This window comes from Ovis aries, chromosome 15, assembly GCF_016772045.2.
Source record: "Ovis aries strain OAR_USU_Benz2616 breed Rambouillet chromosome 15, ARS-UI_Ramb_v3.0, whole genome shotgun sequence".
NCBI classification, from domain to species: domain Eukaryota; kingdom Metazoa; phylum Chordata; class Mammalia; order Artiodactyla; family Bovidae; genus Ovis; species Ovis aries.
This window is the reverse complement of record NC_056068.1, coordinates 71,508,765-71,528,152: the sequence shown is the minus strand read 5'-3', so window position 1 is coordinate 71,528,152 and position 19,388 is coordinate 71,508,765.

Genomic DNA, 19,388 nt, shown 5'->3' with positions numbered 1-19,388 from the left:
GTGCGTTACTGGATCCACAGTCTAGAATGTGGGCCCCTCTTATCTTTGCACGTGTATTAGTTTTCTTTTGCTTCTGCAGAAAGTTTCGCAGCATAGGAGAGCACATATTGGTTTTTGTTTTTGTTTGTTCCTTGTTGCTATTTTGTTTGTTTGCTTTTTTACAATCCAAATAGGGCATGTGACTTTTAAAAAATAGTAAAGTATTTATTTGGCAGCACTGGGTCTTAGTTGCAGCATGCAAGGTCTTTGAGCTTCAGTGAAGCATGTGGAAAATTTAGTTGTGGCATGCAGACTCTTAATTTTGGCATGTGGGGTCTCATTCCCTGACCAGGGATGGGACCAGGGCCCCCTGCATTGGGAGAATGGAGTCTTAGCCACTGGACCACCACCAGGGCACATGATTTGTGGTCTTACAGTTGTATAAGTCAGAAGTCAACTATGAATGTTTCAGAATTAAAATCAAGTGGTCAGCAGGGCTATATTCCTTCTGTGTGGGCTCTAGGCATGAATTTATTTACTACCCTTCCAGTTACTGGCAGGCTTCCCTGATAGCTCAACTGGTAAAGAATCTACCTGCAATGCAAGAGACCCTGGCTCAATTCCTGGGTCAGAAAGATTTCCTGGAGAAGGGTTAGACTACCCACTCCAGTATTCTTGGGCTTCTCTGGTGGCTTGGACAGTAAAGAATCCACCTGCAATGCAGGAGACCTGAGTTTGATCCCTGGGTTGGGAAGATACTCTGGAGGAGGGCATGGCAACCCTTTCCAGTGTTCTTGCCTGGAGAATCCTCATGGACAGAGTAGCCTAGTGGGCTACAGTCCACGAGGTCACAAAATGCTGGACATGACTGAGTGACTAAGTACAGCACACAGCACAGGGTAACTGGCAAAATTCAGTTCCTAGGCTGTAGGCCCAAGGTCCGTGTTTTTCCCCTGGCTGTTAGCTGAGTTCTGTTCCCAGCTTCTAGAAGCCAAACTACACCTGTTGTCTGGGGGTCTCTTGTCTCCACCTTAAAAACCGGGAAAAGTGGGCTTAGTCCTTCCAATGCCATCTTTCTGACACACTGTTATGCCTTCCTCTTCCACATTTAGACTCACTGATTAGATTGGGTCCGCACAGATCATCTAGGATAATCTCCCCATGTCAGAGTCCTTATCCCTGAAGGAGACGTGTGCAAATTCCCTTTTGCCATGTTAAAGAACATATTCATAGATTCCAGAAATGAGGATGTGGTCATCTTTGTTGGGGCCATTGTTCTGCCTTTTCTTATTATTTAGACATGAGTTCAAACATTACCCTATCAGAGCAATCTTCCTTGATCATAGAAAATATTATTTCCATAGTAATGATTGTTACTTGCAGTTACTTTGCTTACATATTGCTTCTGTATTATTTTTCTTATTTATTTTCTATATCTCCAACTAGAGTGAAAGCTCCCAAAGCAGAGGTTTTGTGCGATGGTGGTGGTTTAGTTGCTAAGTCGTGTCTGACTCATTGTGACCCCATGAGCTGTAGCCCACCAGGCTCCTCTGTCCATTGAGTTTTTCAAGCAAGAATACTGGAGTGAATTGCCATTTCCTTCTCCAAGGGATCATCTCAAACCAAGGATCAAAACCTTGTCTCCTGCATTGCAGGTGGATTCTTTACCACTGAGCCACCAGGGAACCTGAAGTGATTAATTCATAATAGCTATTCAATAAATGTTTTTAGAGTGGACCAAAACATGAATACATGGAAATGATTTTGAACCTATCTTGTATAGAGGGTTTCAATTTTGAGTCTTTACACTCTCCTAAAATATTCCTCATGTCCATGATGGTTGCCAGAATGTTCACTGTCTTTATCAAAACAACTTCCCTTACTCAAAGAACATGTCATTGGCCAGGCCATCTGAATGGTGTATTCCAAGTACAGGACATTTCCCAAAGTCTGAATTTTGAAGTCCAGAAAAAATAACATGTGGAAGCCTTCAGTGGAAAATGGAGATTGGGCTTCAGCCTTCCCTACCAGATTTCTGAATATCATGCTGTGAACACTTCCTGCCATGCTGTGCTTCTGAGCACTTCCTACCATCAACATATCGCTATGCCAGTCTCCAAGTGGGTAATAACAGCTAGCTCATGCATATCTCTCAAGAATTAACATTTTTTTGAGAGAAGACAGTTTAACTCATATTTAGGAAAGAGGCATATTCTTTCAGTCCTGAAGAAAAGGGAATATATTGTGTGGTATAGTTTAGCTATCCCCTATCCCAAACTTCTTTCCTTTTGCTTTGTTATTACATCAACAAACTAACAAGTAAAATATTTGTTTTTATAAAAGAGAAAGAAATCCTGCCCCAAAGTTGAAATCAAGATTTTGTCTATAAAACAGCAGGAGAAATACTTCTGGCTATAAAATAGAAGTCCAGTCCTAAAGGCATACACACACACACAGTCTTCCAGCCAGAATTCCAAAAGCTTGGACCCATTCACATCATAGCATGTCTTTACAATAACATTTATGGAGTATCAAACATAAAGCAAAGCCTGTGCTAGGGGACCCTCTATATAACTGTCATTTAATAATTTTTTGATCTTCTAGTAGATAGAGTTATCTCTGGGTTAAACATGAGGATATTTTCTTGTAGTTATTTGTGATTCCAAACCAGGCTCCTTAATTCCAAAATCAGTTCTCTTTTCATGCTTCTGCTCTGCTCTAAATCTGTCATCACTTCTGCTTCCTTTTAGGTAACTTTTACTCTCTTCTTCATATTTATGCACATATTACCCTTATGCTGCCCATGGAAGCATCTTTTTTAGGTCTGCATTTATAGGGGAATAGTCTAACATTCAAAAAAAAAAAAAAAAGCTTCTTTTCCTTGTCCCCAAACACTGTTTCCTTCAAGAGCTTGTATCACCAAATAATTTCTGCGATAAATACCAACTATATGCACTGTGGCATAATGGGAAAGAAATAGAACTTGAATTTGAGTTGTGAATCTGCAGATTCAGTAGTAAGGTCTTGGTCTAGGGATGCTGTAGTAAGGCCCTGGGGAAATGACAACATCTTCCTAAGACTAACACTCATCAAACCTCTACTTTATAAAGCTCTGGACTGGGTCTAACACACTGTTTCATCCATCATCTCATTTTGTTATATTAACATTCTCTGAACCTCAGATTCTTTAGCTCCAAAAAGTGATGAGAACAAAAGAAACTTTCTTGCGTAAATGAATGTGGAGCAGAGCAGTCTCCAGTGCAGAATGGAATAGAGACGTTATAATGTCATCAGAGTGCCTGGTTCTTATTGTCTTTTCAATCTTCTATCCTCAGTATTGACTTCCTCTGAGTTGATTGTCTTTAAGATGTTTAAATACTTTGCAGAAAGTATTTGTGACCAAAAGGATTCCTTTTTGCCCCCAACAAGGCTGCAAGAGAAAGTGTTGCGCCAAGAATTATATGTGTCCATTTCCCTTTAGTTTGATCGGGCCAGTTATGTCTCAAAACCATTGCTCATTGAGGAAGAGTTATCCTAAGAATATCATTCACTGATAAACTCAGGATAACTAAAGATGGCGTCACTTCCTCTAGTCTCATTGAAATAAAGGGAACATTTGCACAAATTTGGAGCTGTGTTTGGAAGAACACATGGAATTTCTAGATCGGCAGCAAACAAATCCACTCTCATGAGGAAACTCTGCTCCCATTTCTACGTTTAGTCCATGTTTCCTCCCCTCAAAGGAAGACTAGCTGCTGATGCAATTGACTAGAGCCCATGGTATTTGCCACTTCCTTTTGCTAAAATGGCTTCTCTGGTGGCTCAGTGGCAAACAGTCTGCCTGTAGTGCAGGAGATGTAGGTTCCATCCCTGGGTCAGGAAGATCCCCTGGAGAAGGAAATGGCAACCCACTCCACTGTTCTTGCTAGGAAATCAAATGGATGGAGAAGCCTGGCAGGCTACCATCCATACAGTCACAGAGTCAGACTTGACTGAGCTACTGAGCGCACGCGCACACACACACTCCTTGCTAAGGCATTGCTTTACTCAAACCTTTTCGGACGTAGATCTGAAGGAGGTCTCGAGAATAGATCAGATAGTCACAATGATTTCTTCCTACAGTACAATGTGCCTTTTTTACTCTTTCACTGAAGGGATAGAATTTATTTCTCTATCTCATGAATCTGGACTTGCCTTGGAAGTGGCTTAAGCCCATGTATTGTAATAGATGTGAAACTTTTCAGCCTAAGTCTCAAAAGGCGTTATAACTTCTGTGTTTGCTTGCTACCCTAGAAGTGCTATGTAAAAACGCTTGAGCTAAACTCGATGAGTCAACACATGAAAAGACAGATCAAGCCAACAACCAAGATGAACAAATACATGATTGGTATTTCAATCCATTGTATTTGGGGTGGTTTATTACACAGAAATAGATAACTATTATACAATCCATAGATCTAGCTATTTAAGAAAAATAGGTTATTAATATGTATACCTCTTTTGAAGTATAAAAACTAGATTATATTATAATGTATGCTTGTGTTTTCAAAAGGATAAACCATAATGCATTTTAAAATGTTTATTTGTTGGGAATAAAGGGAATAGAATTAAGAGGGAAGGTATTTTCTCAAGATTGCTTTGGCTATTCGAGGTTTTTTGTATTTCCATACAAATCTTGAAATTATTTGTTCTAGTTATGTGAAAAATGTGGCTGATAGCTTGATAGGGATTGCATTGAATTTGTAAATTGCTTTGGGTAGTATACTCATTTTCACTATATTGATTCTTCCGATCCATGAACATGGTATATTTCTCCATCTATTAGTGTCCTCTTTGATTTCTTTCATCAGTGTTTTATAGTTTTCTATATATAGGTCTTTAGTTTCTTTAGGTAGATATATTCCTAAGTATTTTATTCTTTTCGTTGCAATGGTGAATGGAATTGTTTCCTTAATTTCTTTTTCTACTTTCTCATTATTCGTGTATAGGAATGCAAGGGATTTCTGTGTGTTGATTTTATATCCTGCAACTTTACTATATTCATTGATGAGCTCTAGTAATTTTCTGGTGGAGTCTTTAGGGTTTTCCATGTAGAGGATCATGTCATCTGCAAACAGTGAGAGTTTTACTTCTTCTTTCCAATTTGGATTCCTTTTATTTCTTTTTCTGCTCTGATTGCTGTGGCCAAAACTTCCAGAACTATGTTGAATAGTAGCAGTGAAAGTGGACACCCTTGTCTTGTTCCTGACTTTAGGGGAAATGCTTTCAATTTTTCACCATTGAGGATAATGTTTGCTGTAGGTTTGTCATAGATAGCTTTTATTATGTTGAGGTATGTTCCTTCTATTCCTGCTTTCTGGAGAGTTTTTATCATAAATGGCTGTTGAATTTTGTCAAAGGCCTTCTCTGCATCTATTGAGATAATCATATGGTTTTTATTTTTCAATTTGTTAATGTGGTGAATTACATTGATTGATTTGCGGATATTGAAGAATCCTTGCATCCCTGGGATAAAGCCCACTTGGTCATGGTGTATGGTCTTTTTAATGTGTTGTTGGATTCTGATTGCTAGAATTTTGTTGAGGATTTTTGCATCTATGTTCATCAGTGATATTGGCCTGTAGTTTTCTTTTTTTATGACATCTTTGTCAGGTTTTGGTATTAGGGTGATGGTGGCCTCATAGAATGAGTTTGGAAGTTTACCTTCCTCTGCAATTTTCCGGAAGAGTTTGAAGAGGATAGGTGTTAGCTCTTCTCGAAATTTTTGGTAGAATTCAGCTGTGAAGCCATCTGGACCTACCTTATGACACAGCAATCCCACTTCTGGGCATACACACCGAGGAAACCAGAATTGAAAGAGACACATGTACCCCAATGTTCATCGCAGCACTGTTTATAATAGCCAGGACATGGAAACAACCTAGATGTCCATCAGCAGATGAATGGATAAGAAAGCTGTGGTACATATACACAATGGAGTATTACTCAGCCGTTAAAAAGAATTCATTTGAATCAGTTCTGATGAGATGGAGGAAACTGGAGCCGATTATACAGAGTGAAGTAAGCCAGAAAGAAAAACACCAATACAGTATACTAACACATATATATGGAATTTAGGAAGATGGCAATGATGACCCTGTATGCAAGACAGGGAAAGAGACACAGATGTGTATAACGGACTTTTGGACTCAGAGGGAGAGGGAGAGGGTGGGATGATTTGGGAGAATGACATTCTAACATGTATACTATCATGTAAGAATTGAATCGCCAGTCTATGTCTGATGCAGGATGCAGCATGCTTGGGGCTGGTGCATGGGGATGACCCAGAGAGATGTTATGGGGAGGGAGGTGGGAGGGGGGTTCATGTTTGGGAACGCATGTAAGAATTAAAGATTTTAAAATTTAAAAAATAAAAAACTAAAAAAAAAAAAAAGAAGGAAGGTATTAAATCTAGACTTTCTTGTTGATTTGAATTTGAAATCTTGAAAACATTATACATAATTATACAACAAAATAAAAATTTTAAAAGCAATACTAAAAATCAAATCAAAACAAAAGTGTAATTAACAGTTTTCTATCTTGTGATAGAACTATTCAAAATAACTTAAAAACACAATGATTTGACTATACACCCCTGGAGGAGAAAAGTAATTGCAAAAACACCCCCAAAACAAAAACCAGACAATAGCAAAAACACAAAGGCAATGAACAAAAAGTACGTTAAACCTTGGAATTCCAGGAAAATTTCCTCCCTATTTACTACTTAAGTTTACTATACCTTTTTCAGTTTTCATAATTTTAAGTTATTTTACAAACAAAAGAGTTCAATGAGCCCATATGATAGTTGAAGGGGAAAATGAGATTTATTCTATTTCTTTAAAGTAAAATTTTTCTTTTTTTGTATTTTCTGGTAGATTATTCTAAGAAACTGTTGATTGAATGAATTATTGGATGAGCAAATAAAAATTTAAGTCTTTATTCCTCCATTTAATGACTATTTTCTCCATTCTTTATAATAAACTATATTTTACCAAGGTGGGATTTGGTAAAGGGAGAAATCAGATAAGGATGTTATAGGATCCAAATATCCATCAAATAATTTTTTCTTAGACTATGCATTTGCCTTTAAATCAAAATAATTTGTTAGGAAGCAATTCAAACCTTAAATATTAAATGTTCTGTTTGAAATATTCCAATTAGTTGCCTTTGAAAAAAATATGACCTTCACCCTCATAAAGAAGGTAAATTAGGCTGAGTTTCCTATCCTTTTATTTAAACACTGAAGCAGTACAGCCATACATTTAGCAGTGACAGACTCAGCTATGTAGGACTAATTAGGGAAACCAATTGTTTATTTTTCTTCATTAAAAATCATAAATATGTATATATGTGAGTACCCTCCCTGAAGACTGGAGATTTTCTAGGATTTTTCTTTTTTTTGGAATGAGAAGAAATAGAGTTTAATTTCTTAGAGCATCTATTCCAGATTGGTTTTACGTTTAATGGAATGAGCTGATTGAGTGCCAATAGAGAAGCAAAAAATCTCTAGCCCAAGAGTCAATATGGACATATTAGAGGAGAGATCTTGTTAGATATCAAGCTAAAAGCAAACTTAAATTCTAATCCCACTCAACACAGAAGGTACACTCATGTTTGGTCAGGAAATGATGCAGAGAAAATCATAAAAGAAAAATCTCCTTCCATAAGAGATGACTTCCAAGTGAGGAAAAAGACATTTGTAGAAAGAAAATTGACATGATGTGACAATGATTGATGTATACACTGAATTCTATGGTATTCTAAGTGTTGAATGAGTCAGCTTGAACTAGGCAAATAGAGCTTGATTTCAGAAAAGAGTTGATATTTGTGCTAGGACTTAAAGTATAATAAAGAGTTGGCAACCATTTTGACCAGGGGCCAGCCTTGCCTACCAGACCCCCAAAGTAGTTAGCCTGTCACAACAGAAGGACCCGTGCAGCCCCAGGAGGAGGCACCCCTGGAGCACATAGCAACGGTGACCAGAGGCAAGTGTGCTACTGGAACACACAGGACTCTCCTACAAGAGACTAATTTTCCAATGTCAGGAAATCTAGTCAACCTACTAGACACATAGAAATATAAACAGCAGATTAGGCAAAAGGAAGAAACCAAAGAAGACAGTCAAGAGGAAGAACAAGATAAGACCTGAAAAGAACTAAGTGGAGTGGAGAAAGCCAATCCACCAATAGAGAGTTCTAAGTAATGTTGATAATCAAAGATCTCAAGAGAAGATTGGATGACCAGAGTGAGAAGTTAGAACTTTTTAACAGAGTTAGAAAGTGTGAAGACCAAAACAAAGATGAGGAATACAATATAAAGATGTAAAGGAAAAAGAAAAAAAAGAGAAATGAGGACAGTCTAAGAGGTCTCTAAGACAGCTTCAAGCATACTAACATTTGCATTGCAGGGGTCCCAGAAGGAGAAAAGAGAAAAGGGCAGAGAACTTATTTGAAGACAAAGTAGCTAAAAACGTTCTTAACCTTGGAAAGGAAACAGACTTCCAGATTCAGGAAGCACAGAGAGTCTTAATGCAAAGGGGACTACATCAAGACACATTGTAATTACTATGGCAAAAATTAAAGAGAATATTAAAAGTAACAAGGGACAAGCAAAAAGTTACATGTGAGGGAACTCTGGTAAGGCTGACAGCTGACTTTCAGCAGAAACTCTGCAGGCCAGATGAGAGTGGCACTATATATTTAACTATTATACCTTGTCTATGCTATTCACTGTTGGGTTTCTAGAGCCCAGCTAATTGCCTGACACTTAACTACCCTATGTTCATTTTCTGTTTATTGGCTACAAATTTTGATTCTTATAAGAATCATCCAAGATAAATATTATTAGTCCCATTTTGTTGATGAGAAGAAAGAAGTTCAGAGAAGCAAAAGAACTGACCTGTAATATATAGTCAGAATGTCAAAAAGAAACAAATAACACAAAAAAGTAAGTTAAATTGAGAAAAATTTAGTAGAAGGGCCATTTACAGAGGCATAAATAGAGAGTTCAGTTACCTGGGGTTTATAACACAGAACAGGAATTCTTGTCAAGGAAAGGAAGCTACCCTATTCCTATACGCATTTTTTAGGGTATTTGTACTTAAGAAGGTTGTTTTTCATGACTGAAGAATATTTTCCTTAATTCGTGCAAGTTTAGTCTCTCAGTCACGTCCAACTCATTGCAACCCCATGAACCGCCAGGCTCCTTTCTGCATGGTATTCTCCAGGCAACAATACTGGAGTGGGTAACCATTCCCTTCTCCAGGGGTTCTTCCCCATCTGGGGATCAAACCTGGGTCTCCTGAATTGCAGGCAGATTCTTTACGATCTGAGCTATCAAGGAAGCCCACTGTCCATGATAACATGATTCTGTTGAGTCTTATGAAAGAAGATGGAAGGGTAGTTGCTGTAAAATTGCAGAGAGCATAAAGGGAGAGATACAATTCTGATATTATTTACTTCCTTTTTGATTGTCAATTTTATTTCATAAAATGAATGTGGATATGAAATAGGTTTCAGCCAAGGAAAAGAGCTTTGTAATATAAGCACACACAGAATTTCCAAGTTTCTGGAAGACAATGTGGGGAGTGTAGTAAAGAGAGCTCTGGGTTTGAGATTCTGGCTGTAGATTCCACTTTGAGAGATGTGACACCCTGCTCTAGGTACTTAAACTCTCAATGGTTCCATCTTCTCATCTATCAAAATATCACAAGTATGCCAGACCCATCTACCTCAGAGGGTAGGATGCTATAACAACCACATAATAACTTTTTTTTTTTAACCTATAGCACACTGAAGGATACAGAGCTCTCTGTGTATAAGGATTCTTCTTTTCAACAAATGCAAATATTCTGCAGCCTCCTAGAAAAATCAACCAACTGTGTGGCTTTGTTTCTTTGGACAAATTCAGTTATTCTTGATGGCCTCCCTCCTGAACTCTGTCTTTAAATGCTGGGCTTTGTGGGAAAAGGCCATGAGCTGGTCCCAGAGAGCCTTGACCTTGCATTGCAGTCCTCTGTGCTGGCTGTCCTAGAAAGCAAAGGGCTTCACCAAGGGTAGCCCTCAGGGATCCAAGAGCAAGAGATGTTTGATTCATTGAGTTCCCTGCTTGAATAAAGAGAGGGGAGCAGCTGAAGCCTGGCCTGGATTACAAGATTTATGAAATACAAAATTCACCAGTGGCCTCTGTCTCCTCTTTCCTTTTCAGTGATAGGTTAAGAGCACACGTTAGAGAAAATAGAAAGAGAAGAGAGCAGTAGGCAAGTTAGGCAGTGATTCATCATGCTTCTGGCCTGAGTCCAGGTGGCTATTTGTACACAGTTCAGTGTTTGCAGGGAGAAGAGAGCCATATGGGAATAGGGAGGGCTGTGAGCAGAGGGCCAGCCAATATGGTGCAGACTTACAACGGGGAGGGCTCCAAAAGGCAGCCTATAGGGAAGAAAGTGACTTTGTTTTCCTTGTCTACTGCCTCTTATACTATTAAGATAAAGGGATAGAGGTGCAATTGCCCCCAGTATCGTTATACTAGGCCCAAGAAGAAAGATTCATTTGGCTCAGTGTCAGGTGTATTAAGGGGACTTTTTATCTTGTTTTTATTTTAGACAAATGAACTACCTAAACTTAGTACACAGCCCCAAACAAGCCAGTGAGATGAGTCGTAATGCTTCTTTATGTTCCAGACTTACACTCCATCCTTTCTGTTATTTCCTAATTATCTGTTTTCTTTCTTCTGATATCTTGTCCCATCCCAGTTCCAATTTTTAGCACAATACAGTTGTAGATATGTAGCTATAGGGGCTTCTGTCCTGTTGCTGCTGCTGCTGCTAAGTCACTTCAGCCTTGTCTGACTTCTGTGCGACCCCATAGATGGCAGCCTATCAGGCTCCTCTGTCCCTGGGATTCTCCAGGCAAGAATCCTGGAGTCAGGGGTCAGATGATAAAGAATTTTGCCTGGAATGCAAAATTGGCTTCGATCCCTGGGTTGGAAAGATCCCCTGGAGAAGGGAATGACTACCCATTCTAGTATCCTTTTCTGGAGAAATCCATGGACAGAGGAGCCTGGAGGGCTACAGTCTTTGGGGTTTCAAAGAGTCAGACATGACTGAGTGACTAAGATGAATATGGCTACACATGTAGCTGTTGATACAGATACATATGTGTGTGTGTGTGTGTATGGGGGTGTGTGTGTGTGTGCGCACGCGCTGTGTTGGCAGAGGTTTCCTGTTGTTCGGAGGCTGGCTTCCTCATAGGAGCATAGTGTTATCTCATCTTTCCACTTTTGGCTTCCTGAGAAGTCTCAGAGTAGGTGGTGGATGCCAGTCTGGATCAAAGCTGATTCAATGACCTGACACAATTCTGGCTCCACTTAGGCAAGAGGAATATGACAGATTCACCTTCTGAAACTCTGATGACTTTTTTGTGGATGGCCTTTCATTTATTTGTCTTAGGTGAGAAAATAATACAGAGCACACCTACCATCACTTTCATGAGAAAAAAATGTTGCTGTTCAATACTTGCTTGGGATATTGCTTAACATAGTTCCAATAAATAGACTTTGTTGCTATTTAATTTACACTTCATAGATCTTAGCTTTGGAAGATGCTTGTGGTTGCTTCAGTAAATGGATTAAAATAACTATGTATATTTATGTTTTTAATATAATTCTTTCAAAGACTAACTCAGAGACACTTATTTAGAATATAGCAAACATTGATATAAATAGAGATCAATCATATATAGTGAAGTGAAAGTCACTCAGTCGTGTCTGACTCTTTGCAACCACTTGGACTATAGAGTCCATGGAATTCTCCAGGCCAGAATACTGGAGTGGGTAGCCTTTCCCTTCTCCAGGGGATCTTCCCAACCAGAGAGGAAACCCAGGTCTCCTGCATTGCAGGCGGATTCTTTACCAGCCAAGACACCAGGTAAGCCCATGTACAGTTTGTCTGCACAATTAAAGGCAAAGGCAGGACTTATGAACATTTCAACTCTAAGTGTACAGGGTATGTCCATAACTACAATGGACAGATAAGCCAGGCCTTTCATCACTTCCTTCATCATGAATTTGGTTCTCTCCTTTGGTCAACCTTAGATATCAGAGGAGCCAAGTTGTCAAGAAGACTTCAGTCTCTTTTTGAAACAATAGTTTCAAATCAACTGAGTGGTGATTTAAGGTAAGTCCACTGGCTAAAGAAGGCGCAGTGGACCATTTCCCATTCAGAATGGAGTGGTTCTTATATATTAGTTAATTAAAAGATATTTTTCGATTATCAGCTAAATGTCAGTATTATTCAAGTTTGATAGGAAGAGACATTCAGGAGAAAACCTTCTTTTGAAGGATATGTAGGAAAAATGTTTGGGATTAAGGTTCAATCTCAGTTAAGTGCCAGTAATGTCAAAGAATTGATGCTTTCAAATTATGGTGCTAAAGAAGACTCTTGAGAGTTCCCTGGACAGCAAGGAGATCAAACAAGTCAATCCTAAAGGAAATCAACCCCAAATATTCATCGGAAGGACTGATGCTGAAGCTGTAATACTTTGGCCACCCGATGTGAAGAACTGACTCATTGGAAAAGCCCCTGATACTGGGAAAGATTGAGGGCAGGAGGAGAAGGGGACAACAGAGCGTGAAATGGTTGATGGCATCACCAACTCAATGGACATGTCTTAGCAAACTCCAGGAGATGGTGAAGGATAGGGAAGTGCGGTGGCAACAAGTTGGACATGACTGAGCAGCTGAAATCAACAATGTCTAACTTCCTAAAAGTAGCTTTTTGTCCTAGCCACTAACATAGAATATCAGCATTTTTGCTTTCATAAAAGTAAGAAAATCCTATTATCTGATGACCAACTTGTACCCAAATTTGGTTCTGAGAAATAGTAAAGAGAGAGAGAAGAAAAAATTTCACATTACTTCCTACATTTAGAGTCAATCATATTTCAAATGGGTCCATATCCCCTTAAACACTCACTAAATTGTCACTGTGGAGCTGTGGTTTAACAGAATGCTCTTGGCTGCTCTTTTGGTTCTTCATGATCAAAAGCCATATATACAAAGTTTACAATTTTTTGTAAATCATTCCATGTATAAAAGTCTATATTAAAAATAAATTTTAAAATTTTGTAGTTGGAATTTTCTTTTCCTGTTCAAGAAGTTGGCAAAAATTATACTTTGTTATTTTTCTTATTACGAAATTCAGATATGGGCAGTGATGCTACACTCCTCTTCAGTTTTGCTATGTTTATTTTCCTGTTCTCCCTAGGATTTTGTTTTTATATTCCTTTATTTCATTTTTTCAAACCTTATATTTTCTATGCTATCAGCTAGTTCTGGTTATTTTTTACAGATGAGGGTAGATAATGATGATGAAGACAGATAGTAGATACATAAATGATGGATAGCTATCTGACTACAGTCATCAGTAATCCATTCCTGAAAATCAGGCATTCTGCATTCAAGCAGCAACTGGGAGCCAATTTCCCCTTACTCTAAGTGGTAAAAATTATAATGTGTTACACATCATCTCAAAATCCACAGCCAATTTCCTAAAATGTAACTTAAACAAACTACCTGTATAAGGCTCAGACTATGTTGTTGGTAGGATATAAAGTGCTTAAAACATCACTTTCTGATCATCACTTTAGCAGCTGTGTTGAATTGCTCTTTATGCAGTAGCATCTTCTCCTTTATTGTAATTGTTGTTCCCTTTTGACTCTTTCTCTATTCTTTAGCAAAATGCTAACTTCTTGGGGGAGTCATTGAACAGCATTAGGCAAAAACAAGTGCTACAACATGAAAGATACTATGGAAATCTACTCAGGACAAGGTCACAATGGCAAGAAGAAAGCTCACATTGAATATGACCCTGTGTTGCCTCTCGGCTCCAACACTTAGCTTCATATCCCCATAGTCAGTGCTCAGAATGCTTTTCAAAAGGTCCATCTGTAATGTTAATCCTCTTGTGACTGGAAGTGTAACTCATAGCTGTTACTGCCCATTGTCTTTTCACCGCTCATTGTAAATGCTGCATTTAGAATTGAGAAGGTAGATATAAATTTTTCCTAGGCATATTGGCTGAAAAATATGTTGTGTCTAGAGATAAGTGCATTCCATAAAGTTAGGTATTAAAGACTAACAAGGGTTCTAGAAGGAAAAGAAATTCAGTGGGGAGAGTTTCGCAGACTATACCTTTACAGTGTAATATAGTTTTCAGATCTGTGTTAAAGATGATTTTAATGGCATGCTCCACGGTGGGGATGGCGGAAGTAAATGAATGTTGAATTTTAGTTTTGAGCAAGTCAGCTGAAGCAAAACAGAAGAGGGGAGAAAGGCAGCAACTGATGCCAGAAGCAAAAAGAAAAGTCTTTTTAGAATCACCTCATATCATTAGAGGATAGCTGTCATCGGCCTTTAGCTGTGTGAGAGATCAGTTTTATTACTGTACACATTTTTTGATTATCCTGTATTTATAGCAAGTGCTGGGGGGTTACATTTATTACAATAGTGACTTTTCCTTTTAAATATGTCTATTTGAATTGGGCGAACTAATCTAAGCGGCATGTGACTGAAACAAAATCATAAAGATATTATGTGATGACCTAAAGTCTGATAGCAATTAGAATTATCTTCCACTAATGGCTTGCGGGGCTTCCCTGGTACCTCAGCTGAAAGAACCCATCTGGTACAGGAGAGTCCCGTTTGATTCCTGGGTCGGGAAGATCCCCTGGAGAAGAGATAGGTTACCCACTCCAGTATTCTGGGGCTTCCCTGGTGGCTTAGACGGTAAAAAATCTGCCTGCAATGCGGGAGACCTGGGTTCAATCCCTGGGTTGGGATGAACCCTTGCGGGGAGGGCATGGCAACTCACTCCAGTATTCTTGCCTGGAGAATCCCCATGGACAGAGGGGCCTGGTGGGCTACAGGCCATTAGGTCACAAAGAGACAGACATGACTGGGCGGTTAAGCACAGCACAGTGGTTGAGAAGATCCCCTGGAGAAGGGAAAGGCTACCCACTCCAGTTTTCTGGCCTGGAGAATTCCATGGACTATATGGTCCATGGGATTGCAAACAATTGGATACAACTAAGCAACTTTCACTTTCACAATGGCTTGTGATCTTGGTCAGGTTATTTAATACTTTTGAGTCTTATTTTCCTACCCATAAAATATGGATAATTACACTCACCTTGTGATAGTTTTTAAAGATAAGTATATTAATTGAGTTCTCTCCAAAAGCAGACCATGACGTAGGACTTGAATATGATCGCTGGGGATACAAGTGAGCATGCAGTTAAGTTTGGGAACAAAAAATGGGAAGAGTATAGATTACACTTTGGGCATCTGGGGCACAACTGCCCTGGAGACCCTGAAGAAACCACATGAAACGTACTTCGAAAAGGCCCCAACAGAGAATGGAAGGTTGGAACATATGCTCTTCTTCCTGGAAAATTTAACTCTCCCTCCACTTGGAGTTGGGTCCTTCATGGATTCAAACGTCAACATGATGCCTTTGAAAACATTCAGGTGCAAATGTAGAGAGATGCAGTCACTTGAGACAGGACACAGTCATCAGTTTAGAAATCATTTATCACAGAGACAAGGAAATCCAGAGGTGGGGTAAGAGGATGGGGCAGTGCATCAACAGTGTCTGATACTGATTCTTGTAACACTCAGGTCTTCTGGTGCCCCATATCAAGTCCACTCTTTCGCTGAAGTTTCAATGGGGTACAAACACAAAGTCTAAAAATGATTGTAAGTATAGGTATATGTGATAAAACTACACTCCACGTGATGGTGACTGGTCCCAAAGCCATTGCTCGTATTCATCAGACCTCTCCATTACTATGCATTCTTGATTCTCCTCACCTATGCCCAGTGCTTCCACTTGTTCTGACCTGCTTTCCTGGTGGGTGCCCTAAACCTTTTTTTTTTTTTTTGTCAGAACTCCTGCTTACAATGTTTTTATTGGGTTCCGTGCATGCATGCTAAAACAGTTCCGTCGTGTCCAACTCTTTGTGACCCTGTGGACTGTAGCCCACCAGGTTCCCCTGTCCATGGGGTTCTCCAGGCAAGAATGCTGGAGTGGGTTGCCCTACCCCCTTCCAGGGGTCTTCCCAATCCAGAGATTGAACCCATGTCTCTTACATCTCCTGCATTGACAAGCGTGTTCTTTACCACTAGTGCCACCTGGGAAACCCTTTTATGGGGTTATGATTGCTATATTCCCATTTACAACTCGGGGCACTGATGACATCCCCTGAATTCCAGTCATAGTCTTCCAGGCCCTCATTAAACAACAGTTACTTGATTTTCCATAATAAAAAAATGTCTGCTTATCTTTTCCAAGTGTAGTGAGTTTCTTCTCCTCCAGTGACTTGAGAAGTCCAAAACAACCAAGAGGCGGTAGTAACTTTTGGTTCAGCAAACTCTTAATCTATCTCTTGATGGAAGTGACCCTTACCTGGGTGAATAACTAATACAGCAGACACCACCATTGTGGGTGTATTAATGTTGTAGTGCTGTGTAACAAAATATTGCACATTGAATGACTTGAAAACAACAAGAATTCATTCTCTCATAGTTCTGGAGTCTGTAAGTCTGAAATCAAGTTGTAGCTAGGAGAGGATCTTGAAGGATCTAGGGAAGAATCTGTTTCACCCCTTTCTCTTAGCTTTTGGTGTCACTGACAAGCCAAGCATTTCTTGACTTGCAGCGGTATAGCTCCAACCTTTCCCTTCTTGTCACACGGCATTGTCCTCTTACGTGAGTGTCTTCCCCTCCTAAAAAGACACTAGTCATTTGGATTGGAGGCCGACCCAATGACCTCATCTTAACTCGATTACATCTATAAAGACTCTATTTAAATCTTATTACAGTTACAGATCCATATCTTTTTAGTAGACACAATTCAGCCAATAACAGTGAGGAAGGGAGGCAACATATTTCCGGGTTGGTCACTGGGAATGAAATAGCCAATACTGCTTCTACCTGTTAATAGTTCTTGGTTCAAAGTATCTGCCATATTCTTGTGTGCCAGTCTATTCTCTATGGGAAGGAGCTGACCAAATCCACCTCCATGTTCTGCTTACTGGGAGAGTTTTCCTCACCAGAGCTCCTGAGTGGTGGTATAGAGGGAATGCCGTCCATTTTGCTCACACCAGTATTTTGAGCTAGTCTATCCATGAAACAAGCCTGATTTTCTTTCTTTTATGTCACCTGGTGCTGGGGGACTCCATACTATGAACTGGGTCCCCCAAGACCTGCTGACAAGTCCCTAATATGAACTGAGGGTAAGGTCTTGGCATAGATAGTGTAGGTATGTGTCATTTGAATGTAGAGTATCTGGTATGTATTTTACCTTCTGGACCTGCTCAATTGTAGTACCAAATTTTCTATTAGCATATGATGGATTAGTTCTGCCTCCTTTTAACTTAATGAACTGAGGCATCTGACAATACCCAGTGCATGGTAGGGTAACTACATTTTCATAGCTATTTTATTTCCCACGGTATAGCATTTAGTTTCTACTAGGGCCCAGTAGTGTTTCAGAAGCAAGTTTTCAGATAATGAGTAACACTTGCTGAAGAAGGCATGGCTTTGCTCAAGAACACTAAGGAACTCCACTCTGATTTTCCTGTTACACTTGCTAGAGACGCCACTTGCCATCCTTAACTGCCACAGACTGTCTAGCATTAGTGGGTCTGTCATGACATGAGCTGAAGGGCAGGTCATACTCTGACCTATATCTAATGCAAAATCTCCTTTTGTTTTAGAAATACTCTCTGCTTCCAAAATCCAAAGTGACTCACCAAGCACTATGCATTTCTCTTCCTGCTGAAGATGCAAAGTAAAATAATTTTTGTATGACTTTAGAAGCAATGTTCCAGCCTTTTTATCTTAGACACTTTTGCTCCTAAAACTTCACAAAAGTGTCAGTCCCTCACATCTCTGTAAGATTTATCTTCTGTGGTCTCACATGCATGTGACTTGAAGGGGCATTCAAAATCTTTGCTCTTTGTTCTTCCTTGGGTTCAAATAATGTGACGTTTCAAGTTGCTTTCTCAAGGAAGGAGGTCAAAAACCTGACATCGGGAGGCAGGAGGTTTATGAGGGAGTGCTCTTGCAAGCAACACAGTAGAGAGTAAATGAAGAAGGATGATTGGTCAGAAACCATGATGCAGTTTCAGTAGAGACACTGAAGCTGGAATAAACCTTTTCCTTAAGAATTTTTCCCAGGTACGGAGAGTCAATCTGGTCTTTATACCCCAATACTGATCTGGAGACAGATCATCCCAAGACGAGGGCACAAACCAGGCTAAGGTGGCTCTTTCCAGCAGGGGCAGTCCCCAGGGGAACTAAGAACTGAGGTCTGTACAGGAACTGGAAGTTCTTCACTTCTGCATGAATGGAGATTTGCACCATTTTTTTTACATTATCCTCTTCCCTATTAATACGAGAATGCAGGATGACATTCTTCAGACTACTAAGGAAAGCTTAGTCCCTTTGGACATGACCGTGAGTGAAAGCTGGGAAAGTTAACATAAGTGGATTTATGCCAAGTGGATGAAAGGTGCTTTTGAGTCTCTTTCCAGTTGGAGACTGAAAAGGACTTGTTTGTCAGATCCATGACCCCACACCTACTGCCAAGCCTATGTTGATTTGTTCTTTTAAAGATATACTCAGCAGAGTAGACATGATTGGTACTATCATTCAATTGTGTTTAAATGGTGATACCCTTAATCTGCCACGATTCATTTGTCTCTTGCAGAGGCCATCCCAGTGAATCACATGGGGATATGTTGGCTACCCCGGTCCCTGTTCAAATGTTTTAAGATAGCGCTAATCTCTGCAAGTCCACCTGGGGTGCCCACTGCTTCTGATATGTTCACTTGGCCAGTGGGACAATTTCAGTGGCTTTCATTTGGCTTTTCCCACCAGTCTATGTATTTAGACCAAAACACGGGACACCTCTATGGTCCCGCTGTGATATGGACCTGATCCAGGGTTTTGTTTGTTACCTGGAATCTACACACCCTGGTTCTAACAGGGATTCATGGTAGTATTTCAGATCTCATGATCAACGTCATGACAAAAATATTTCCTTTACCCAAGTATACGTTTACACTGAAGAATGACTGCAAGACCCTTTGAGAAAGATTTGAGAGGATATTTAATATGCATGCTTCTATCACTGTAAGATCCTCCCTCAGGAAAACTCAGTCTCTCCTTCAATAGATGGGTTTCAGAATGGCACAAATTTGGAAACCAGGTGAGAGGTCATGATTTCCCACGGCTGTGATGGAATTCACCAGATTCTGATATGTCGAGAAGTTCTTTGTTGGCTGTCCTTCTACTTCATCTCTAGGAATACC